Source organism: Lynx rufus, unplaced genomic scaffold, assembly GCF_022079265.1.
Source record: "Lynx rufus isolate CCGP_SWC_20201006 ecotype Redwood Valley unplaced genomic scaffold, mLynRuf1.p SCAF_42, whole genome shotgun sequence".
NCBI classification, from domain to species: Eukaryota; Metazoa; Chordata; class Mammalia; order Carnivora; family Felidae; genus Lynx; species Lynx rufus.
Genome location: NW_025814859.1, coordinates 1,748,901 through 1,776,290, shown reverse-complemented (window position 1 = coordinate 1,776,290; position 27,390 = coordinate 1,748,901). Strand labels below are relative to the sequence as shown.

The 27,390-nt window shown below is 37.4% G+C and overlaps 1 long non-coding RNA gene across 4 annotated transcripts; it reads right to left on the bottom strand.

Annotated features, from left to right (window-relative positions):
• Positions 1-451: 451 nt before the first annotated feature.
• On the bottom strand, positions 452-25,793 carry LOC124525439 (uncharacterized). Of its 4 annotated transcripts, none has more exons than XR_006965499.1 (7): positions 20,286-25,793; positions 18,696-18,787; positions 11,879-12,055; positions 10,091-10,303; positions 8,803-8,932; positions 5,880-7,713; positions 452-811 (listed from the first exon to the last, which is right to left on the bottom strand). It is a non-coding gene; the product is annotated as an uncharacterized LOC124525439 (long non-coding RNA). The 4 variants fall into 4 exon arrangements; XR_006965498.1 differs by having other exon boundaries at positions 11,879-12,018; XR_006965501.1 differs by having other exon boundaries at positions 5,880-7,652; positions 11,879-12,018.
• Positions 25,794-27,390: the final 1,597 nt, after the last annotated feature.

Sequence of the window (27,390 nt, the reverse complement as noted above, 5' to 3'; positions counted from 1 at the left end):
TAAGACTTTCTTCAAAGACAATATTTATTGCCTGTAAGCACTGCAGGGAGTCATACACCTATGAAGTCACCAATCTAACATTTGAGTATTTAATCATTCAAAATTCTAGGAACACCAAAGATCTCTTCACCTACTCAGGGATTGGGACTGTAACTTCTTTAATTATAGTGATTTCCTGCACAAATACATCCTACTTCCCACATCCTTACAAAAAGTTTTGTTATACCTTACTCCTATACCACCCTGTACCTCAATAATTTTTTGCTTCTCACATTTTTTTAATTGGGTTTCTACTTCTCAGTGTCACTGACCAAAGCAACTGAAGGAATAAAGAAATGAGACCTCAAACCATGTATGTAAACTGGGTAATTAAGGTAATAAAAAAAAAAAAAAGAGATTACTAGCGTACCTAGGAACAGTGAGGTAGAACTTGTCACATCAAAATACAAAATTTTCAAAACAGTACATTTTATTTCACATTAGACAACACATTCCCCAATTTGTCTCAGTTGTGACATGTCGATAGCTTTAGATTGCTTTTGGTGGTCACCCATGCTGAGCAAGATTTTTCAATCTTCAAAACACTCAAAAATCAAAGATTCTGCATTTTCACATCAGTTCACAAGTCCAAGTGTATCTTCCCATTTATTGGAACATTTGGCATAGATTGATTCCCTTTTAGGCAGAAGGGTAGAGATGAAGCCATTTCCTTTAAAAATGTATTTGTTCATAATTTCATTTATGCCATAAAAATTCAGATGATAGTATGTTCTTATTCTTATCAATAGCAGTAGTCTTAGGATGTCAGGAACTGTGAAAGGAAGGCTTTTAGTTACTTTCTCCTAATTTCCAATAATGTACTCCCCGACCCCAACTTGAAAATAGGGGTGTTACAGAATCCATCTGATACCACAGTATTAAAGGCCAAACAGTATTTCAGATATATCTGATGCCTAAATAAAAATGTACAAAGTGAAAACTAGAAACACACCCAATTTGTCTTCAACTTTGTTCCCTCCACCAATTATCTTTTGCCATTCACCTATTTCCTTCTTCATTTACAGATGTAAACTAAAAGTTATATAAATTACTGTGAACAATAAAGTCCTCCTCTTTTGCAGTGAATGTTGACTTTAAAACTACCTTCTGATGGAGGTTACATTGATTTAATTAACAAATCCCATAATTATCTAACTCAAGGTTTAGTTGATAACTAGCTCAAAATTGTTTCTCAAAGACTTACAGAAATTAGTGGGGGACAAAGTACCATGTCTTCATCTCAATAAGGACTACTGATCAGAATTGCATTAAACTAAAAAAAGCAATCCCCTAGTTAGACTTGGAGGTAGTAATGTTCTTAAAACCAATACAAAACACAGGCAGGCTGCCCTTAGAAACTGGTTTGACCTTTTCTTTCACTCTTCCTCCTATCCCACCCTCTGTGAGTGATTTAAAAATAGAAAAGGTCAAAACCCAGTTGGGCCTAGATTGAGGATTGTTGTTGATTCCCTCCAGTTTTTGCCAATTACTTCTAATTTCTATTATTCTGAAATTTTAAACATGGTAAAATTGTTAAGCTATTTTAATTAACTGATATTATTCCACTATTAAGAAGTCCTTTCTTGAACATGTTTTGATGGTGAGATATCTAAAGGTTAAGTTGAGATACTATTGCAAAAGAGAAATCATGTCTCCATCTCCAATTATGTTATGTATTTCAAGGAGATCTATTTAGGCAGCACATATTTGTCAGAATGTAAAAATGTAAACAATTAAAAACAGACAAAACTGGTAAATGCATTTTAAAACCAATTGTGGCTAGAGTATAAGTGTTTCCCCAATGCTGGTACCAATGAGACTGGAATTTGGGAATTAGTTGTCATCCCTCCTTCTGTCCAGCAGCGGTCACAGTCATTTTTCATTAGGGATGGGCCAGGAAAAATAAAGCGTCTATTATAAAGAAAGTTCCTGCAACTTAAAGAGCAAGCTCAATAGAAAACCCTGCTTATTGTAGTGGCCAGAGTGGTAGAAGAAACATGGAACAGCAAAACCCACAACATTATTTACGGACTATGCCATGCCCCTAACCAGAAAACAGGCCAAAAGGAAAGCTTTAAAAGTTCTCTAGGAAAGCATTTATTTTTTGTTTTTGTTTTTTTCATGTCTCTGGGGCTATCTGGAAACATAGCAAAGAGCTTTATACATAATAGGCATTCAAATGTACTTGTAGAATGAATAAATGAAGAAATGAACAGTAATCTCTTATATTCTAGTCTCAAAGCTAACTAAAAAGTATCTTTCAGTCAAGATCTTTTTTGTTTTCTGTCTAGCAATTAACACAATGCCTTGAAATAGACACTTCCATTTAAAGAAGAATTTCATTCCTTTTTGTTTTGTTTTGTTTGTTTTTGTTTTGTCCTATTGCATCTCCAAGACAAAATAAGTGCCTTTCTTACCAGATCTGTTCCAATTTAACATCACCTTCCTCAAAGTTTGTATAAATGAAAAGTTCTCTCTTATTCCCACTCTATAAAACATGCCAAAGAGAAGGTGATCATTTGTTCTCAGTGTCTTACTATCACAGCTGCTCAATAAACTGAAAGAACTGCAGTCTCTTATTAAATTAGTTCCTATGTTTCCACCATAAACTAGTGAGATTAAAGTACATTTTGGTATAGGTCCTTTAAGTCTCTTCATTCTCTGCATTTGAGAACATTATACAGGGTAAATAAATTTTTACAAAATACAGAAAATCTAGAAAAAAATCTTTACTGCTCAAGTGGCTTCCTGACTCTATGCCAGGCCAATAAGCAAATATTTTTAAAACCAGTTGTTTTATCTTAATTCTCATCTTAAACCATTCATCTATAATCAAAACAGAATGTTAAAGTAATGAATTAAAGGACAAACCTTAAGCTCCCTTATTATCAGTCTTCTGGCTTCAAACTAGGTCAATGAGCAAGTGAAAATTAGAAAGAATTAGGAAAAAACTCTTCATTTAACATTAAAAGAATCATGCCTTATTTTTCTATTTTTTTTTTTAATCTCTAAGGCATGTTGATAGGTTTTCTGGACCAGGCCAACTCAACTAATTTATCTAGCATAATACTGTCCAGAAAACAGGCACTCAAATATCTACTTAAAAATCAATGATGTTTTCTTATCTTCATCTATAATCTGTATTCTGATGCCCTTTTGACTTAGCCATTTCACTTCTCTTAGGACCTAGAATGATGTATTCCACATAAAAGATGCTCTAGGTTTATCATCTGAATCTAAAATCAAACCTGAGCCATTTAATTTTAAGCCAGGCAGGGTGGATCTCATTCACCTCCACCTTCAGCATTCAACATTTTAAAGACTGATAGAGAACTATAACATCTTCTTTTTTAAAAACATTTCCCATCTCTTCAGTCTAGCTAGAGAGCAAGGACACCCTCTGATTCAGATATTATCTTTCCACAGAGTTCAGCATTTAGCATACTTCCTGGCACAATTCCATTTTTCCCATGTTTTTATTAAATAAGCTTAGTAGTGCTTAACTTTTAGTCTGGATCTCACTTATTTCCTTATTTCTCACTGGATTTCCTTATTTCTTCCTATGAACACCTCATAAGAATAAAATCATTTTTATATCCTAAGGCATGGCATAGTTCTAAGCCTCATAGAAAGTAATCATTCATTAAGCCAAGTTATTTCCTTATATCTGTATAGAACAGCAGGCTTGTAAATTTACACAGATCTCTGTTGTAAGTTCAATAATAATGATAATTTCTGCATCCCCGTTTGTTGTCTCCACAGATAAGAGAGAGTAAATAATCAATGTTAATTCAGCAGATATTGCTTATACATATATGGCAGTTTAAGACTTATAAATTGATTTTATACATTATATGCTGCTACCCAGGACACAATAAAGATGGTTTATCTTCACATCCCTAATGCCTAGCAAGGAGACTGGCACGTAATAGACAATTATTAACCAGTTTTGCATTTACCAGATATTTAATCCTTTGCATATTATAGTCAGAGTGTTTAATAGTTAAGAACTCTTCCTCAGATTTTTCCAACTTTTTTCATAGTATAAGTGTGATATAATTTTATAAGCCCAGTACTCAGCACCAAATCAGGAAATCACTAGTTACACTTATATGATGCTTTAGAGTTCCCAAAATGCTGACACATGTATCAGCTTATTCTCAGCTGTAAGCACAATGAAATGATAAATCTTTGTATCTCTTTAGTGCCTATAATAGTGAGTCCACATAGTAAGTAACTGATATTCATTCATTCATTCAACAAGTATTTAAACCCTCAGTTTCTATAACTATTTATATTACCTTTGTCATAGTGGATGTCAGGAACACAATGAGAATTTTCTGGAGACAATGCCTATCTCACAGAAAGTTTTATTCACACAGAAAACAGCTAATGTCTTGTATTTATATAGCACTTTAGAAAGTGCAAGTGCAATCTCAATCATTACATTTACCTGTTACCTGGTAAAATATACTGGTGATAATTTAATTTGACATGACCATTAAAGTCTTGATTGATTAAAACAAGCAATATCCAATTCTTTACATCTAAATAGTCTAGGACATAAGCCCCCCTCTTATTACTTGGAAGCATTATCTTAGATTTCAGAGTACCCAAAATATACCTGGCCCATAAAAGGCAAATAATATTCATAAACATGTAACACACTGGTATCTATACAGTGCTTTAGTTTACAAGGTACTTTAATATGCACCTCATAATCTGACATTTTTAATTCCCTACTGAGGACACTGTTTTTCCCTTTGACATCTGTAGCACTTAGCATGGTGTGTGACATGTTATAAGTTTTCACAATAGCTTAATCCCTTGTGTTTGCAGTATATTTTATGCTTTAAAAGCAGCTTCCATGTGTTTGCTTTTCTGCTACCTGGAATACTGTAATTTTACTTAAAATTACCAGAGCAGCGGAAACATGATGGCCACAAATATATGAATTATTCATTTATCAAACAATTCCTAATATCTTCATAGTATTACATACTTCTGACAAAGTACTTTATTCAGGCTTCTTTTAATCTTTGTATTCACAGTGTCTAGTAGAATGTACAGTAGAATGTACATACTGTGTAGTCAATATTCATCAACTCTGAAACTCATAAATCTTTAAGTGCTTTACAGTTTACAAAGCACATTCACATATTTTTCTTCAGGTCACCTGGATGTAATAGTAAATAATTATTGCATCCTTAAGTGTCTAGCTCAGGGACAGGCACACACAAGTATTATTCAGCACACAGTCCCTGGTATGTACATCAGGGATAATAGTATGGCCCACAGACCAAATCTACTTGGTTCACATGCTAACAGTAGTTTTTCTTTGTAAAGGGTTAATTTTAAAAAATGTGTCAGAGACCATATGGCTCACAAAACCTAAAATATTTACCATCTGACCCTTTACAGAAAGGGTGTGATGACCCCTGATTTACATAATGCTTCACAACTGACAGTGCACTTTAAATGTCAGCTGTGCATGGCTGCTGATATACTATTAATGAGAATGCCTTGCACTTTTTTCTCTGCTTTACAATGCTTTCACATATATTCTCAATTGTTTAAATTTTCTTCTCTCATGGTAAGGGGGGGGGGGAATCAAGGAAAGGATTAAACCTGCTAAGTAAATATTCCCAGGTTCTCTCACCTTTAAACCTTGAGGTGGGTATTAAACCCAGGAGCAGTACTGGCACAGTCTACCAAATTATTAGGCCACTACTATGAGCAGGGAGTTCAAACTGCCTCCTTGGGGCCTCACTCTGTCCCAGGACCAATCATCTGTTTTTTAACCATCACTAGGAATCCCAAACCCCAGGAATCCTGCTCACCCAAGCTCAAAGAAGTAAGGTATTTCTGGCTGGTGCTTCAACAGTCTGGCACATCTGGGTATTTCTTGTCTAATTCTTCTCATTGGCCTGGAACATCTCTTCACATTTTCTCTAAATAGCCTAGCACCTTTTTTCCCACAACAGCCTGATGCTTGCCTTTGCTCATCAGCCTATAGCTCCTAAAGAAAAGGGACAACTGAAATACAATGTTACCTATATGTCTCTCTCATGTGAATTGGAGGCAAAGACAAATGGAAATTTAAAAACAAACAATAAATGGCCCAAAACTGTGATAAAAATTGGCTTAAGACTGGACCAAGCATAATATTGCCAATGTAAAGATATGTTTCCTTAAGGTAATGGCAACATCTAAAAGGGCATCTCAAAAAAGTGGGCTTAAATGGAAACATAAGAACTGTCAAGGGAGAACTGAAAATGTCCAAGAGTAGGAAGGATGGCAATAGAAAAAAGCTGGGGTTTAGCGTTCTCATCTTGGGATTTCCTTTGGTCTTGGGGCTTCTATCCTTCTTGGATTCTGTGTCATGGGTGTCTAGCTTCCCACCTAATTTAGCCTTGAGATAGATTTCTCTCTTTGACCTTCTGTCCATCTAGAGGCTGGAGTCCTGGGTCTTTATGTGTGTCTGGGGCCTTCCATCCTTGGATCTTAGATCTTCAAGCTAAAGTTTTTATCTCAGGTCTTAGACATGGTGTCTTATGTCTCAGGCTTTCGAAGGGTCCCCATTCTTAGGCCTTCAGTCTCCTACTCTGGGTCTTTGGACTTCTATCTAACTCAAGTCTTGAACTTTCCATCCAACTCAGTCAGGTCTTCTATCCAACAAGGGCCACCTTTTTACATCATGGTTGTCAGGACTTTGGATGGTCTCAAGCTTGAAGTTTCCATCTATCTTGAGACAGGTTTTCCATTTTTGTCTTTAGGTCTCAAGTCTCAAACCATCTGTCTTTTACTTTGGGCCTTCTCTCCATTATGGGCCTTCCACTTTCTGTCCATCATAGGTCTTGGGTCATCTCACAGGGTGTCCTGGCATAACGAACAGCTCTGCAATGTGTATTTTGATAGTTGACACACTGTACCTATTGGGAAGGGGTTAGGAAGCCCCTTTGTCACAAAGACACACACATGATCATACAAATGCACAAAAATATGCAAGGATAGAGGACTGCATAAAGTCAAAGAGGGGGAATCACAGACTCACAAAGAGGCTGAAATACTCAAAGGTGAGTAGAAGGGGAAAAGCAGAGAAGAAACAAGAGAACAGAGATGAATGTTGAAATGGAAAAATCACAAAGAGCAAGGAGACACTGAGACAGAGCAGAAAAAAAAAAAACAGAGAGAAAAAGAGACACTGAGACAAAGCAGGACAAAATAGAGAGAAAATGGCCCAAGAGACACAGAAATTTGAGATAATGAGTATAAAAAGTAGAAGGGAAGGCAGAATGAGAAAAAGGTGAAATGTGAAACCAATAAGAAGGGTAAGGGAAGACAAAAAATCAGAGTTCACAACAGAACAAGAAGAGAGGTATAGGCAGAACAAGAAATGAACAGAAAGCACACATCATGTGACACAGAGACACAAAGGAAAGAACAGTGAAAGAAGAGCCAGATCTAGGAGAACAAAGAGAATCACTAACAAAATGAAAAAACTGGAGAGAGACATCCAAGACAAGGCACAGACAACTCTTAGGAACAAGAAAATGAGACAAAGATACACAGAGAAGAAACTAACAAGAGAATCATGGAATGGCTGAGACACACTTTAGACAGAGAAGGAAAACCAAAGAGATTCAAGAAAAAAAATAGACAAAGAAATACACACTTATGAGTGAAAGAGGTAAGCAAAGGTAGACATTCAGAGGAAGAGGGTAAGAAGTAAAGACAAGATAAAGTAAGGGGCACAACAGGCATATGAGAAGCATCACAAAAAGAAGACAACAAAAGAAAACCAAAAAGTGCATTAATAATTAATATAAGCTATCATCAGTACCAATACTACTTATATTACTAACAATAATTATTATAACAACCACCACCAATATAGATGTTTTCTATTTACAAACTTTTACCTTACAAATTTCTTACATAGAATCAAAACATGCCAACTCTGCCTCCCACTAGACGGTATTAATGGTCACCTGTATTGTGTCAAATGAACTTACAAAACTTCTTGGGTTGCCTTTTACTTACCATGTGCCAGACACTGTACTAAACACTTTACATACATGATTTCACTTAAGCCTCACATACGAGGCTAACCACAAACTAAATTGACAAAAGCCATACACCTATTGAGTAGCAGAAGATTTAAATATAATGTGTACCTTTTAATATCCTGCTTCAATTGTTTACAAGGATTTTCAAAAGAGCCAAATAAGATGCCACAAATGAGTGAATATTATGATAAAGGGCCCGTAGAGAGCATCTAGTCAATCCCCTCACTTTATTTCATCACCTTTCCCCATCCCTTTAAAAAACTGACTTCATTTTCACACCCTTCCCAATTATAATGGCAACTTCAGGGACTGGGCTTCCTTTAACACTAAATCTTAACTGCAGTAGATGCTTTCACAAGAGAAGGTGAGAAAGAACCATGGAGGAAAAAAAAACATTTTTTTTTGTTTTAGGCTTCTATAGTTTACATCTCTAAGAGTATCGAGGCATTTATGCGGTGAAGATAAGAAGAGACAAGGTGAGACTCAATTACTCTGACACGACTGTATGCAGACTGTAATATCTTTGAATTGCTTCAGTGAACCTAGTTGGTAATACAGGTTATTGGTTATCCTCGGAACTCACTTTTGGCACCCCCTGCACGTTAAACCATCATACTTCATCCTATACAAACCTGGAACAAACAACTATTAGCTTTAAAGTGATCCTCACAGGATTATAACACTAACGACTTACTTCATTCTGCTGTTCTAAAATGTTAGCATGCCAGGCATGTTGATCTTCCTTTGATGTGTTCAAATTTCTTGCTCTCTGCATTGTTTGGGGGATACAATGATTTGGCAGATAAGAAGGGAACAATCAGGAGCTACAAAAAATGAGAGGGAAACAATGTAAATGCCATAAAGAAGTATTAATTGAGTACTAGGCAAGAGTTATGGGAAAATTCAAATTAATGAGCTATAGAAACGGGTCTCTACAAAGCTTAGAAACAAAGTTGAGGTTTTTATGTCTTTAGAGATAAAACTAACACATGTTCTTCATTCAACAGAATAGGAAACTATGGCAAAAATAGGAAACTATCTTGCCTAATAACACTCACTGAATCACTGCAAACACCATCAATCCCAGTCTTATTCTTTTGGTTGAATAATCTGTACAAAATCTATATAATCAGGGTTTACTACTTACTGATGCTTACCTCCATCTCCCAACCTACATCCCCCTAATCAGCTTCTCTTATCACCAACCTAGAGTATGCAGGGTCCTGGTTCTTTAGACCCTACATCCTAGATGTGTGGCGACAGATAACTGTGCCATTTCTGGTCAGGTTCCATCAACCAGCAAGTACAGCATAAAAAGATACAGCTCCTATGTATCTTTGCAAACAGTTTGTTTTGCATTTTATCTCAAAGACAGCCCAAGGCATCTTGAAATATGTAAATGATTGTCAAGATTCCCCAATAGGGCCTCAAGAAAGACTCTGGAGACCATAGGGTCCAAAATGATGATATGCCATGATAAATGGTGCAGATGCAGCAGTTGTTCTCCATGCTCTCCTTAAAGAAAGAATTTAGGGGAGCCTGGGTGGCTCAGTTGGTTAAGCATCCAGCTTTGGCTCAGGTCATGTTCTTGAGGCTGGTGAGTTCAAGACCCGCATCGGGCTCCATGCCTATAGCCTGCCTCAGATTCTGTGTCTCCCTCTCTCTCTGTCCCTCCCCTGCTCGCACTCTGTCTCTCTCTCTCTAAAAAATAAATAAACATTTAAAAAAAAGAACAATTTAACTATAAGCCTCTACCACACACTAGTCCTACCCTAAACATCCTAACTCATGCAGCCTACTATTGTCTTCACATTATTTTCAACCATCTCACACCCAGTTGCTTCCCAGGTTAGTTAGGAAGCTGTTTTGACCAAAACATACACAGTTGATAATAATGGAAACAATCTTAATGGAAAACTAAGTGCAACGTAAAACAAGATCAAAATTAAAAGCTACTTATTATGCTTTTAGGGACAACTTACCCACCTCTGATGTGTGGTGGTTGTTGTGAGACTTCATCTTCCTACCTGGGCTCAGGAAAGAATCTTGGTAAAGCCTCCTAGCCTAGGGTTGTTGCCCAGTGATAGTGAGCTTTTCCCCTGGAGGATCCTCATGCCCCATCTCCACCTAGGGATCGTCAAAGGGAATGGGTCACTAACACTGTAGAGCAACAAGCCTATTCTTCAGAGGAAGATCTGGAGAAGAGATAAAAGAAAAATAAGTTACTGAAATGCAGAACACTGGAAAAGTCTGTCCCAATTAGCAATTAGTCATTAAATTAAACCTTGTCTGCCCTTTTCTTCAGATGGATTGAGGGGTGAAAATTTAAAACTGTGTAGCACTCCATATCCTACCTACCAGCCTAACAACATGCAAATGCTTCTATTCATTCCAGTTCCATTCCTTGCATTTCCCTTCATCTCCAAGAGCAATTTAAAACTGAGTAACTACCCAAATTCCCATACCGTGCTTTATTCTACAGTATCCATTGATGAGCATTTCTCTAGGGTGTATTATTAATACCTTGTTATTCTCATCATAAAATAGGATGGGGTTCAAGAAATCAAGGGCTTGAAAGTAAGAGAGGTAAGGTTTTCTCAACCAAGTGAGCCATCGAGTCACTTAGAAAAACTCCCATGTGATCTGACTCTGAGTTCTTTAAGAATTCTTCACGTTGCCTTAGGCTTTTATAAAGCACTATTTTAAGAACTGAGCAATCTACCTCAATCAAAGCGCCTCTCCATCTAGTTTTATATAGCATTTCCCTCTTAATTTTTATATCAAGTATTAACATACTGTAACAATGCCAAGGTAAACAAAACTGTTTTCTACTCAATCCACATAGTACATTTTCTTGAACAGCTCATATAAATGGGGCACCACCAGAATCCCAGGATATTCAGAGAAATCAATAATGGTTACAGGCATATAAAACACCGGTTATAACAACATCTAAGCATATCTATGCAAAAGGAAAAACAAGATACAGAAAGCTAGGAATCCAGTAAATAGCTTACACAGGCCCTTGGATCTCTGTTATTCTACCTTTCAGCAATTTTATGGTTCTTCAAATTAACAAATTCTCAACTTTTTAAAACAAGGGAATGACAGTGGCAATGGAATTGGGACTGCCAAAACAGGGCTAGGACACAGATCAAGTTGGTACTATGCATCAACAAATCCTCAACACTTACCTACTAGTCTGTCAAAGGAATGTGGAAATAATTTCAATTTCAAGGCTTGCTAATCAGAATGGATAGGTTTGTTCTATCTTTCCTACTAAGTAGCTATGATATGCAAAAGGAAGTGATTTATTGTTTTGCGTCTCTCATTCTTTGTTTTTGAAATGGGGATCAAGTATGCTTGCCCTTATAGACCTCACTGGAGCTTAGCTCTGGAGGGATAAATGAAATAATAGGCCACACTCATCTGTAAAGTCAAAATATATGTGTATATGACCAAAAAAATGTAGGAATTGATAAAAAAAAACTGGCTCATGTTCTGTTGTTTTTTTTTTATATATGAAATTTATTGACAAATGGGTTTCCATACAACACCCAGTGCTCATCCCAAAAGGTGCCCTCCTCAATACCCATCACCCACCCTCCCCTCCCTCCCACCCCCCATCAACCCTCAGTTTGTTCTCAGTTTTTAAGAGTCTCTTATGCTTTGGCTCTCTCCCATGTTCTGTTTTAAAAGCAGAGCTGCAAGAAGTTAAAGTCCATAAAGCCAAAGACAGAATTCCCATAATGATGAGCTCCCCAAACTACCTTTTTTTTTTCCAGGTGGCCTGCAAGCCATCATCTTAGATTATTTGGAGTTTATCCAGATTCTCAAAAGGAAAGATCTGCTGAATGTGAAGCTGCTTAGAGCTACTTGCAGTCCTCAGGTTTCACATGTTCAGAACGTCCTTGAGAAGAAAGACAGGACTCAGGAAGACACCAAAACTGTTGAGAAATCCAACAATAAAAACAAAGCACTTTGTATGGTATGGTGTGGAAAGCACCAGGTATGGCTTCCAGATTCTTGATCAGGAATTACTATATGATAAGTACCTTTATATCAATATCAAACAAATTCTAACAGTAGTATGTGAAAGATCACTTATTCAACTCTACTCCCTAGATAAGATATCCAGTGAAACCAAACCAGTGTTCTATGATGTTCTTTCTCAATATGAGCAGAATAGGCTTCAAAATCTCTTGGCAACATCCTTTCCCATCCTTATTTAAGATTAGATACTTTATCCCCTAATACAGGCCTCCAGTTAAACATGGCAATTCATGCATATCTATACATATTTATTCTCCTTCTTGAAACTCCATTAATGATGGTAAATGGGCATTCCATGTACAAGTAAATTTACTCAAAGAATTTTTAAATTAATGGATTGAAGTACAAATTCATTTATACACACCCCAGTTAAGATACCTAAAAGGAAATGACTAGTCCAATCTCTCCAGATCTTCTGATCCACTCTGAACCATATTTACTGAGTATGGCTACATTACACCAAAGCCTTCTAGTTTTGTTATTACACTGATGACATGTTCAAGAAGCATTCCCTTTCCATTAAAGGGAAGCTAAAGCCAGAGAAAGTGATTACATTTTGGAACTGGTAAAAAAAAAAAAAAAAAAAAAAAGCAAAACAAAAAAAAAACATATTTTAGGATTCAATACTCATTGACAAGAATTTTAAGACTCTCAATCTGTCATCTCATAGCTCAACAAAACGTCAACATACTTTAGACCTAAAACCCTAGTGTCATAGCTGGCCAACTGGTTCAAGTACTCCAACACTAGCCAAGTCACAGAATCATCACAGCTAGAAGGGGTATTGTTGATCATGTAATTGGACATTTTCATTCCCTAAATAAGGAAACTGGGAGCCCTGGAGATGAAATTCCATCAATGTTATACAACTAGTTAGTAGGTGGCCAAGTGGTACTTAAACCCAGGTTATCTCTCAATTCAGAGGTCTTTTGCCTGTGGGGTATGGGCAAGGATACTCAGGGGTATAGGAGACTTCTACAAAATTTTTTACCACATTTATATTTCACCATAAAAATAGTCTAGATCATTTAGATGACTACCTTTAAATGGAAAAATTCCAGTGCCAAATTAGTGGCAAGTGGTACTACTTTTGTTGCCTGAAGTTTAAAGAAAAGGACAGAGGAAAACAATATATAAATGAGTATTGTGCCAAATGAAAGACAAATAGCACTGCTATGTGCTATAACAAGATCTTGCAGCAGCTTGAAAAGGGTAATAATTTGGTTAAGGGTATTAACAGCACATGAGAGAAAAGACATGCCATGCTGCAAAGAAGCAATACGATAATAGTAACATTTTCACATTTTAGTAGCCATTTATATACTATTACTTTGTATACTTGCTGTGTTTTACAGTTTTATTATCGATCTAAGCACAAAGACTTTACTCTTATTTTTTTCATGCTCTTTAGCTTAAAAATTATTTCCATGAACTCAGAAGGGGCATAAGAATTTTTTAAAGAAAAGTTTAATCAAATACAGCAAAATGATAATTGTAGAATCTAAGTGGTGAGTATATTGGTGTTCACTAAACAAATTTTTCAACTTTTCTGAAAATGTTCATAATAAATGTTAGAGGGGAAAGAGGAAAAAATTGAGACAAGAGCTCCCTACTGTCAAACTTGTACAGATTTCAGAAACAGTGTCTCAAATATCTAACATAAAATATAAAAATTATGCCCAATACAAATTAACATGTTACTACTCCATATGCAATACAAGTGACACATCAATCAGAACACTTAAAAATTAGCACACCAATTAGCTTGAATAAAATTCAGTAAAATTACAATGTTGAAAATTGCATTTGGGTTACAAATTGCCAGGAAAAAAATCTACTCCTTGGGTCTTATGTAGGTACTTTGGACAGCTAGCTGGAGGTCACTAAATGGATTTTCTCTACCTCACATAGGAACATGCCCTTCTCTTCCCTCCCCACCTCCAGTGTTCTCAAGGTACTATAGCTAATCACAAAAAAAAAAAAAATACTGAGAAAATAAATGCATACCCAAGAAACAGATTACCTAACTTTATTAGAGTAATTTAACCTGAAAATGAGGTGCAAAATGTGGAAATTGGGATAGAGCCTAGTTGTTAAGAAAGGTTTGTTTCTGCAACCTATTGTAAGTTCCAAAACTTAGAGAAATATTTAGGGTAGAACAGTCATATTTAATTTCAGAAACTTTTAATCAACCTATAGCTAAACTCTCCCTAAACTCAACCATAGAGGCAACTGTCAATGTACTCACCTACCCTAACATGAACATAAAAAAAAAAAAATCTCCTAACCAAGCCAGGCCGTTGCAGTAGAAAGTAACAGATAATGCACGAGACGAGACTATAATGATTCATGGGATAATGGGCTATAGTTGGGAATCTCTGTATAAACCCATGTTCAGCTGAAACTAGAGATTATTACACATATAAATACTAATAGATATGTACATATACATGAGTTAATATGCATATATATATATATATCTTTTTGCTCTTATCAATTCAGAAGGTATAGAAGCAATAACACCCCAGTAGCAATGAGCACACATAGCACCCACATCTCAATTTCTAATACTGCTCTCCAGTAAAAAGAATAGAACTCATTGGAGAAATGGTAGATTCTGGGATGAGAGACATACACATGAGCCTGCAGCATCTTGTAGTGCCAGAAAGAGCTCAAACAAAAAACAAAAACTCACAAGGATGGGGTTATATTCAAGGAACCAACTGAAAGAACTCCCACTGGCTAAAGCTGAAACAATATGAACCAAAATAAGTAATAGTGAATCATTATCCAGCATATAAAATAAATATTCATGAGTCCACATTGGTATATGTGAATTATTAAATAAATACATAAACTGGGGGAGAAAAGATACATTTTCTATGCAGAAGAATTCCAAATAATTTATGTAGATACTTGACCATCAAAGAGGTGGAGCAAAACTCCCCATTCTTTAAGCATATAGTGAGTTCCTTTCAAATACACTATGATAAGGGAAAAAGTAATTTTTTTAATGTTTATTTATTTTGTGAGAGAGAGCATATGTGAATGAGAGTGTGAGCATGAGCAGGAGAGAGGCAGAGACAGAGGGAGAGAATCACAAGCAGGTTTCGCACTCAGCACCAAGCCCAATGTGGGGCTCAATCCCATGACCTTGAGATCAAGACCTGAGCCAATATCAAAAGTCAGATGTTCAACCAACTGAGCCACCCAGGAGCCTCAGGGAAAAAATAATTTTATATGTTAAGTGGAGAAACTTGGCAAACAGTACCTTAGCCAAGTGATAAGGATCAATATCAACAATGATATGTCATATTGATAGTATGTACTCAAGAAGTAAAAATGGCAATCTATTTCTGTGGTCTTCCACCCAAAAACTCATGCTGAGTCTTGTCATGAGAAGAACATCAGACAAATCCAATAAAGGGACATTTTACAGAATACTTGACCGTTAGTCCTCAAAATTGTCAAGGCTATCAAAAAATAAAGTCTGAGAAACTATCATAACTAAGAGGAGCCTAAAGAAGACATGACTACTAGATAAAATGTGGTATCTTGGATGGGATCCTGTAACATTAAAAAAGCATTAAAGAAAAACTGAGGAAATGTAAATAAAGTATGGACTTTAGTTAATAATAATGTAGCAATACTGGTTCACTAATTGTGACAAATGTATCACAGCACTATAACATGCTAATAGTAAGGAAAAATGGGTGTGGGGTATACAGAAACTCCCTCTGTACTATCTTCAAAACCATTCTGTAAACCTCTAAAATAAGCAAGTTTTTTTTTTCTTTTAAATCTTCCAACCAGATGCTGAAGGCTTAAAAATCACAGGGTTTTTGTTTTGTTTTGTTTATTTTTTAATATGAAATTTATTGTCAAGTTGGTTTCCATACAACATGTTTTTTTTTTTTAAAGCAAGTGCAAAATGGACCTGAGAACTGGTAATTCTGTGTTCTAGATTTTGCTACAGTAGGTATCATCATTGTTGGCAAATCTGGCCTAAAGACTTGCTTTTTCTTTTCTGTTTATAAGGATTTAATTGTACTTAGTTTTATTTTTTTTTTTTTGGTTTTATTTTTTATTTTTGGGACAGAGAGCGACAGAGCATGAACGGGGGAGGGGCAGAGAGAGAGGGAGACACAGAATCGGAAACAGGCTCCAGGCTCTGAGCCATCAGCCCAGAGCCTGACGCGGGGCTCGAACTCCCGGAACGCGAGATCGTGACCTGGCTGAAGTCGGACGCTTAACCGACTGCGCCACCCAGGCGCCCCTAATTGTACTTAGTTTTAAAGTTGAAACATATGAGGCCCAAATATGAAGAATCCATAATGTCAAAGTTATTAAAATTAGCAATTAAACTCTTGTTCTTGTTCATCAGACTTTATGGAAGGACCCAGTCAATCCATTACAAAACGAAGGCAGTGAGTTATAGACAGTTTTCAGTCAGGGAAACATGTAAGGCTAAAAAATTCTAATGGTATATAGATCATAGAATAATTGCATACCAATGCTAAACAATGGCAAGCATACTAACAAACAAAAAATATAGTATGCCATAAGTTTTCAAAGCTATGAATTAAAGTAACCTAGGTATTTGGTAATGAGTCCAGTAATGTAAAAATAGAGTTATGACAAAAGTTTTCACCTCTATGGATAAGGTAACCTAGAAATTTTATGAGACATGGTAATGTACACTGATCTCCCAGCAATATCCTTACTTCCAAACTGTTACAAACATTCAGTTACATATTTTACGCAATAAGAAAGTATTACTTGGATCTGCTGCACAGCCTCTAACATTTCTGGGGAAACTAGAATAGCATTCTAGTTGGTCAAACAAAATAATAAGTCTACCCAACATCTAAGAAATCTAGCACTGGCCAAATTTAAAATTTGCTTCAATCTCTCATCCTATCATGAAGAAATCAAAAGCTCATTTCCAACGTAGTCATCAGAATGAAGGATAGAGTTCTTTATCAAATTCATTTGCACAGGGAGCACAAGGAGCCTAACATTCGATGTCTCAGTACTCTAATTTGGAGAGATCAAGGAAAAGCAATCCAGTAAAACCTAAATCACCAATAAAAAGTCAACACAATATCATCAATATAATGATATATAACTGTGCATGGCCATTGAAGTTTAACTTGTTAAATTCATTGGGTCAGCTAAGTCTCAAACAAATACTTAAGATTCAACTTGAGTTGGATTTTGAGGGAAACCAGTGTTAAGTGCTATTTGTCTATGCCAAAACTATGGTACTGAGAATATCAAGTTTTCTTCCAATCCAATCTGCAAGGCTTGAGGCAGAGGAAGGCATTAGCTCTGTTTAACCATACACCATCAATACTCTGTCACCAACCAAGTTTATAAGGTTTGGGGGAACAGTTACCTCAGTTCAGATATCAATTTTCTTCTCTTTAATATGGTAAATTCCCAGAACACTTTCACAAATAAGAATATTTTAGCAGACACCACAGATTAACTTTTTAAATTATTTACTTCAAGTCAAACTCCCATGCAGGTGTACATTTGCTAACCAGGGCCGATATCCTGAAAAAAAATTATGAATGCTTAATCATAGCAGCCCTAGGTCTTATGTTTTCCTACAATTTAGGGAGGTGGTTAGAGAAATGAGTAGATAAGTTGTAGAAAGTTAGAAAAACTAAAGGGGTATTTGGGGAAAGATGCACAAAACAAGGATCAGAAAACTTCCTCCAATCCTATATATTAAGGTTCTATAAGAAAGAAAGTCAGAAATGAAATCACAATAACCACTTAGAGAAATGCCCAAAAAAAACCTTAAGTGCCTTCCAATTTTGCAAATGACAAAATGTCATTTTCAGGGATTGAGACATTCGATTCAAGTCTCTGTCTTAATTTATCAGCCATCCCTAGACTGAAGTTGAGACAGATGGTGATTTTATCCAAGGACCAGGACCAAAGGCTAGATGTTCCTATTCCCACTTCTGAACTTTTTCATAAATTTGCCAGCATCTCATTCCTTCTGTCCCCAAACTCATGAAAAAAAGTGACTCTATCTAAGAAAACATGTGCTTCATTAAAATACACTTGCAAAAAGCAAGAAATACTGCAGTTGTGTCGGTAAGCCTTTAGCCTACATATCCCGAGTAAACTGATCAAAGTGCTCCCTAGTCATACTTTGCATTTTCCCCTTGCCATCACTTTGCTCAATAAGAGTGTTTCTTTCACTCTTCTTCCTCTGTGCCCCACAGAACTTCCCAACATGTTTATGCTACTCATCAAATTGCCCAACAGCATAATTATTTGCTCATTTTAGCATCCTTGTTGACAGGAATCGTATCTATGGTTTTGTTATTTATTCCAGTGTATAACCCAATAAGTATTTGTTGAGTTAACACAAAGATTATATCAATTTTGAAGATGCCCACATTTTCAGAGCATCCCATTTTATAAATGCTAGAGACTTTATTTCAAGCAATGAATTGAAATACAATATAATTAATTATATTATAACTATAATATAATATAATATCCAAGATTCACCTTTGGATGCTGTCTAGTGCAGGCTTCAATCCACTTAAAATTGATCCATCCTTCCTCTTCAGTGGGGGTATAGAACCAGCTCAGAACTGATCCTTTTAAAACAAATTCCAATAAATATTTATAGTTGTATATCAATGTTGAATAATTTTATTAGCAACAAAAAGAGGTCTCAAGCATAGACCAGTGTTTCTCAAATTGGGGTGATAAGAACCCTGGGGGTTTGTGGATATATTCTCAGGTATCCCCAAATCCTACATAAATTATATAAAACATCATATACCTTTAATAAAGATATCTTAAAATTGGAAAACACGTTTACATTCCAAATAACCTTGTTAAGTCACTGTTTCTCAAAACATATATTCTTTAGGATCTCAAGAAATTTTGTTCCTTTAAAACGCATTTTATCCTGACTAATTACTTCAGTTTGAGAAACAATGGCATAGACCACATTTCCAAGGTGGCTCAGAATCATTTGTATACTACTACCAATCAGTCAGACTGGGGGATGTCTTTAGGCATCAGTGGAAAACAAGCCATGAGGAAATATGGATAGGAATTAAAATGAGCAGTAAGAGAAGCTCCACTCATTAGTGTGGTTCTTCTTGCTCCTGCCAGGATGCATGGGTATGCACAAAAGTTTCGAATTTGATGTTAATATTTTTTTTCAGCTGGACCTTTTTCAGTTTGTTTCATACCAGGGAGGCTAAGCTTTTTAGCTTATCAAGACATCTGCTGAGAAAAGGGGAAGGGGAAATGGTATATTTAACTTCATAAAAGTGGGCAATGCCATGGTTTTCTTATAAAACTTACATTTCTCCATTGCCTTCTTGCAAAGTAGGTTCTACAAATATCTCAAACTAAAAAGGCATCACTACTCTCATGTTTTGGGGCAGAGATAGAATAAAAAGGTACAAAATGCCAACATATCAGATTTATACCCCCAATCCCTGAACCTTGAAAAGTTCAAGCTTATAATGAGATTTGACAATCAACAATTCCCCAGCCTTGGCATATAGCCAAACACAACAAGCTAGGTCTTGTCTCTTTAATCACTTTTCATACCTCTAAAAGAGGTAAAAACAAAATGACACTAAAATAAACCAACTGGACTACACATATGGCTGCAATATTAATCATATCGTAGACCAAAGAGAAAAAGTAAACCCACCTCCCTCTTTAAGTTGATCCAACTAACTTCAAAGCCTAGTGGGCTCCCTTTTTAAAACTCTGTAACTTACAATTCACACCACACAGCACTTGATTATCATTCCCTAAAGGTATTTCAAGTGTGCTCATATTAGCTTCCCAGAAATACAACCATCGCAGAAATGAGATTATATAGGACTACATCATTTCTACCCCTCACTTCAGTGTAAACTAGCATACAGTGGGGTATACAATATTTCTGTTGGTTAGCTCATATGGTGATATATATATATATATATATATATATATATATATATATATAAAATTGCAGATGAGACAGGAACAAGGAAGGAGACCCTCTGACTTTTCTACGACTAGCATTTAAGAGAAAGAAAATAGAACATGGAAAAGATTACTTAATAGCTACAAAGTAGTACTTACAGTATTCTAAAGAGCCAGAGACTCTTCTTACAGCTGTCCAAGGAGCTAGTAGTGCATACTGCACCCTGAGCTGGGCCGATCTTTTGACATCCTTGTCAGAGGAATAGTATCCTTTTTCAGTGATTACAAAGAACTGCTGTTGTGACCACTAGTTATTTGCTTCAGGAGTTCCATATTAAACACTTATCTGCCACACCCTGCACACTAGAGACTAGGATATTATTCATTTTACCAAGCAGCTGTTGAAATTCATGTCCAGAAGAATGATTAGATCTTGGCTTATTTTTCAATCTAAAACAGGGAAATTGGACCCATCATTTCTAATCCCTCACTTCAGTGTAGTGCTTCAGGCTAGTTTAAATTAGCAGATTTAAATAGTGTGCATTTTATTTATGTAATAGATTAATCAAGTAAGATGAATTATGGTTTTCAAAAGTGCCTCAGCATATGTTCTCTCATTTCATTCTTTTACAGCAATCTTCTTGAAATAAGTAAGGGGTGGTAGATGCTTCAGATGAAGAAATTTAAGGATTAGAATGTTTAGGTAGTTTTTCTAAAAGTGAACAGTGGTAAAGCCCAAATAAATAATGGGTTTTAAAATGGTGGTAGAACCCAAAGATATTGCTCTTAAGAGTTCCACTCTAGAAGTCTTTTGGGAATACCAAAATAGCAAGAGTCACAGTGGTCTATCCACAGACCCAGCACCCTTAGTAAAATGAGAGACACTGGTCATCAGGTACATGGTATAAATGGGTTTTTGGACCTCAAAATTCAATGACCAGGTTTACAATTCCACCTTGCAAACAGTATTTTTTTTTTAATTGTACGCTGGCAACTGGCACAGTACAATAGCAATATACAAGAGGAGAAGCGAAATTCTTGGCCAGGCAATCTGCTCTGGAAGGAAGAATACACAGACAATGCTAATCTTTCTTCCTGGGGAGACAATTTTCAACTGATACTTATACTGGAAATCTAAAATAAAAGGTGGCAATCCAGCTTTCTAGGCCTGACTTGCCTTGAGCATTTTGCTCAGTGAAGCAGTAACAGAAATGGTCAGGGATGGTTCCTATCCCAGAATGTAACAACTGGAATTGGGATTATTAACAAATGCAGACAAAGGAGTGAAGGTCCATCCACCTAATTCAGGCCTGCTTTGGGTAGTCAACACTGCACAAACACATCAAAATGGTAGGAAAATCTTGGGCTGATGACCTGAAAAAAATGGGACAATCAGTACTGTGTTAATAACACAGAAGAGACTTTGGGTACTCAGCATTACTCAGAAGCAATGCAAAGAAGTGGAGGGGTCCATGTCTGATGGGAGGGACCAAGGATAGTGCAACTGAGGCATTACAGCAATACAAAGTGAGTAATGCAATGACATCTGGGATTGTTAATGTTTTAAATCCAAGAGAAAGGGCCTTGCCCAGTCAACATTCCCCAGCAATAATGCAAAAGGGGCAGGGTGGTGTTGGGAGGGAAAAAGGAACACAATCTTATTTAGTGGCCCAATACATGAACACCTGAAATTGTGAGAATGGTGCTTATGCACCTTGGATGGGTCCAAGGGTGAGCAAGGGGTGGGAAGAGGGAAGGAAGGGGAAGATCATGACTACTTGGAATTTTATACATAGAAGCAATACAAAAGGAGAGGGAGTATGGGGTACTATTTGATGGACAAGTTCACAGCATACTGCCATGTTTATACTTTATTATGCCAAGGGAAATTGGGGCTGGGAGTGTTTGCCTAACAAGGCCAGGGAGGAAAAACCCATTGCTAATTGCCATTGTGCCCACTAATAGTCCCACTAATTGCCATTGTGCCCACTAATAGTTTAATAACTCTAAACTAATAGAGTTTTGTGTGGTCAGCAACCCCTGCATTAATGCAAAGGGGGTTTAAGGGAATGTTATCCTAAATCTAACAGAAGGGAACATAGACAATTGCACATTGACAGTCCAAAAAAGGGGCCTTAGTACCCCTGATGTATACAAAGCGGGTACAGAGGTCCCATCATTGCTAGTGGTGCACATTAATTGTCCAAGAGCTGAGGTCATGATAGCACTCCTCAGCAGCAATCCAAAGATAGTGGTAAATGCATAGGGCATCCTTTCACACTACACAAATCCACAGACACATACAAGTCTGTAAAATTATAATCTCAAGAGAAGAGCTCATTTATGGTTAACACATCCCTGATACAAAGGGGGTTTGAGGGAATGCAACCCTAGTCCAACAGAAAAGATGGACAATTGCAATTATGCACATTAGAGTCTAAAAGAAAGGGCATTAGGTAAGTAACATCTCCTTACTCCAAAGCAAAGAGGGGTTCCAGTATAAGACACACTTAGCAAACTGCATTTATACACATGAACTTTTCAAGTGAAAGAGTCTTAAGTAGTGGACACTACCTGCTGAACCTGGTAAGGAAGTAGGCAGGATCCTTACTGAGTGCACAAAATAGGAAAAAATGCAATTGCACATATTACCACTCCAAAAGAGGGCCTTGGTTGATCAGTACACACTGCTGTACTGCAAAGGGAAGCTGAGGGTGTATAACTATTTCAATTATGAATATTAATGGTTTACTAGAAGGAACTTGGGGAGAAAACAGTATCCCCTGCACCAGTGCAAAGCAGATACGATAGTTTTGAAAGTGATAGGGTTGTGGAAACTACAATTCTGCACATTAACCATCCAAATGTAAATGTCACAGCAGTGGGCACCACCTACTGGAAGGCATAGAAGTAGGGGTGGAGGATGTCCTCATCTAGTGCACAAGAACCCAGACTAATGCAATTATGCACATTAACAGGATAAGTTAGGGATCAGCAACCCTGGCATACAGCAAATGACATACAACAGAGTAGGATGAACTAAGTTGCAATTATGTACATTAATGTCCAACAGACATGGCATGATCAACTAAAACCATGTATCTTGTACAGATACAAGGATCTTAAAATAATGGGCACTCCTTGCTAAAGATAAAGGGAGTGGGGAGAGGGGTGTCCTTATTTGGTGTACAGAAAAATGTACAAATGCAATTATGCATAATCACAAGGCATGAAAAAAAGGCCTTAATGATCAGTACCCCTTCTGGGGTCTGAGAAGGTAGTAACTTATTCAAACAGGATGAGCCTGTGCAATTATGCACATTAATGTCCATGGCACATGGCTGTGGTCAATTACAATTGTCTTCCTTGACTGCTCAACAGTCTTGTACAGGGCGCGGTCTTGTACAGTGGGCACTCGCTGCTTGAAGATACAGGGAGTGGAGAGAGGTTTTCTTCTCTAGTACATAAGAACCCAGATAAATATAACATGCATCTTAACAGGCCATGAAACGGAACCTTATGGGTCAGAATTCCCTGCAGTACTTCAAAGGGAGTGTAAAGGGGAAGAATCCTAATGTAATTGTCATTATGCACATTAACAGTTTGAGAAAGGGGCCTTAAATGGACAGTACCCCATGAAGTAAAGCTTAGAGGCTGTGAAAAGACTCAAGGACCCAAGTTAACTCAAAGGACAGTGGACAACCAATACTACACACATCCAGAGTCCCAAGAGAAAGGCTTTAAGGTGGTCAGTCACTTCTGCTTCAGTAATTGCAGGAGTCTTGAACTAAAAGGTACAGTTGTGGACAACTGAGCATGCACAAGACAACAAAGGCTGTGCACATTAACTGCATTAGTGTGTAAAATCTTAAGTAGTAGGCACCTCTTGCTGGGATATAAATAGTATGGGGAGAATCCTTATCTAGGTATAAGAGTGAATTTAAGTATGCACATTAACAGTCCAAGAGTGTGACTCTTGGCTAGTCAGAAGCCCCCACAGTAATGTAAATTGGGCAAGGAAATGAGATCCCATTCTAACATAAGGGACCATTGGTTACTGTAATTATGCACATTTAAACTATAAAGGAGAAGCAGTTATAGTTGGTCAGCACGCCTGACACAGAGAAGGTGTGATGGGGATGGGATCCCCAATTTGGGGATGTGCAATCTGGCACATTAACTGTCCAAAAGAAGGACCTTAGGTGGTTAGTACCCCCTGCTATAATACTAAGAAATAAAGATATTAGCTTATCAAGAGGGTATATGCACATTTAGAGTCCTAAGAGAAATACTTTGAGATACTAACATCCCCTGATGCAATACAAAAAGGGTGGGAAATTAGTTAAAAGTGAAGGACCATAAACACTGGAATTTTGCTACAAATAATCCCCCCCAAAAATAACTAAAGTAATTAATACAGAGAGTACAGGGGACTTAAATGAATGATAGTGTGGTCAATTACCATGGTTCACTTTATTGTAGTACAAAGGTCTTGAATAAAGGGCATTCACTGCTGAATAAAAGGGAAGTTAGTGAAATCCTATCTACTGCAGAGAAAGATGAACAAATGCAATTATGCACATTAACAATGCAAAAAAAGGGGGTTTTGGTATTCAGCACCCCTTACTATAATGCTAACAGGGGATCAGAGAATGAGATACACCTGAACAGTCTCTAGTACCTTCTGTGGTAATGCAAAAGGAGTTGCGGGGCGAGGGGCAAGGGATGAAATCATAGACTAAAAAAGGGACCACTGTTGTAACTGAGCATAAAAACTGTCCCAAGCACCCTCTCTGATAATGTACAAGGAGTTGGAAGGCATGAGATCTGAGACTAAGAAAAGGGACCAAATCTGCATTTGAGCACATTCATAGTACCAAGTGCCCTCACCAGTAACCCAAACAAAGTTTGAAGGGCATGGATCTCAGAGTAGGAGAAAGGACCACACCTGCAACAGCGCCCTTTAATGGTCCCAAAAAACCTTCCCCAAGTATTGCAAAGGGAGTAGAAGAGAATGGGATTCTAGACTAACAGAAGGGACCACAGCTGCAGTTAGCACCTTAACAGTCCCAGATGCCTTTCTAGGTAATGTAAAGGGGCTGGGAAGTCATGGGATCCTAGACTACAAAAGTGACACAGCTGCAATGAAGCACTTTAACAGTTCCAAGTACCCTCTGCTATAATGCAAAGACAGTAGGAGGGCATGGAAAAGTATATGAACAGAAGGAACCACAGCTAAAATTAAGTACTTTATAAGTTCCAAATACACTCCCAGATAATGTAAAAAGGAGATGATGGGCATGGGATCCTACAAAACAGAAGGTACCACAGCTGCAATAGAGCATGTGACAGGCCCAAGTACGCCCTGCTGTAATGCAAATAGAGATGGAGGTGTGGGATCCTAATCAGAAGGGAACACAGGCTGCAATTAAGCACCTTCAGTACCAAATCTGATCCCAGGTAATATAAGGGGAAGAGGTGGTCAGGACCAGCAAAATGGACCACACCTGTATGTAATGCACATTTACAGTCCCAAGCACTATCTGCTATAATGCAACGGGAATTGGAGGACATCGGATCCTAGACTAACAAAGGGGACCCGCAGCTGCAAATGAGTACTTTAAAAGTCCCCCAAATCCTCCCAGATAATGTAAAGGGAGTAGAAGGGGATGGGATCCTAAATCAACAAAAGTGACTACACCAGGAATTAAGTACTTTAACAGCCCCAAGTATCCACTGCTATAATGCAAAAGAGTAGGAGGGCATGGGAAACTAGACACACAAAAGGGACCACAGCTCCAATAGAGCATTTAAACAGTCCCAAATACATTCTCAGGTAATGCAAAGTGAGTTGGAGAACATGGGATCCTAGACTAACAGAAGGGACCAGGGCTGCAATTAAGCCATTAAAAGTCCCAAATATCCTCTGCTATAATGGAAAGGGAGTTAGAGGGCATGGAATGCTAGACTAACAGAAGGGACCACAGCTGCACATGAGCATATTAATTGTCCCAAATCTGTTACTAGGTAATGGAAAACCAGTTGGAAGGGACTGGAAACTAGATTAACAGAAGGGACAACAACTGTAATTAATAAGCATGTTAACATTCCCAAATCTGCTCCAGGTAATGTAAAGGGGGAAGGACAAGAGATCCTAGACTAACAGAGGGGATCCCACCTGCAGTTAAGCACTTTAACAATCCCAAGTACCATCTGTTGTAATGCAAAGAGAATAGGAGGGCATGGGAAACTATACTAATTTAATTATGTGGTCTCTTTTAACAGTCCCAAAAATCCTCTCAGGTAAACAGAGTAGGAGGGGATGGGACCCCGGAATTACAGAAGGGACCACAGCAGCAATTAAGCACTTTAACAATCCTAAGGACCCTCTGTTATAATGTAAAGAGAATAGGAGGGCATGGGAAACTACTAACAGAAGAGACAACAGCTACAGTTAAGCAACTTAGAGTCCCAAATACACTCCCAGGTAACACAAAGGCAGTTGGAGGGCTTGGGATACTAGACTAACAGAAGGGACCACAGCTACAGTTAAACCCACTAACAGCCCCAATGACCTCTGCTGTAATGCACAGGGAGTTGGACAACATTGGGATCCTATAACAGAAGGGACCAGAGATGCAATTAAGCATTTTTTAGTCCCAAATACCATCTGATAATACAAAGGTAATACAAAGGATCCTAAACTACTGGGACCACAGCTAAAATTAAACATATTAAGAGTCCCAAGTAGCCTCTGCTGTATGCAGAAGGAGTTGGAGGACATGGGACCCCAGACTAACCAAAGGGACCACAATTGCAAATGAGCACATTACTAGTCCCAAATCCACTCCCAGGTAATGCAGTGAGTAGCAAGGGATAGGACCCTAGACTAAGAAAAGGGACCACAGCTGCAACTAAGCACTTTAACAGTCCCAAAGATAATACAAAGGGAGTTGAAAGATATGAGATCCTAAACTAACAGACAGGACCATGACTGCAATTAAGCACCTTAAAGGTCTGAAGTACCCTCTGCTGTAATGCAAAGGAAGTAGGAGTACATGGGAAACTAGATTAACAGAAGGGACTATAGCTGCATTAAGCTCATTAACAGTCCCAAATCCTCCATCTGCTCTAATGCAGAGGAAGTGAGAAGGCATAGGATAACTAGATTAATAGAAGGGATTGTAACTGCAATTAAGCACATTAACAGTCCCAAATGTCCTGCCATTAACGTAAAGGGAGTAGAAGGGGAATGGGATCCTAG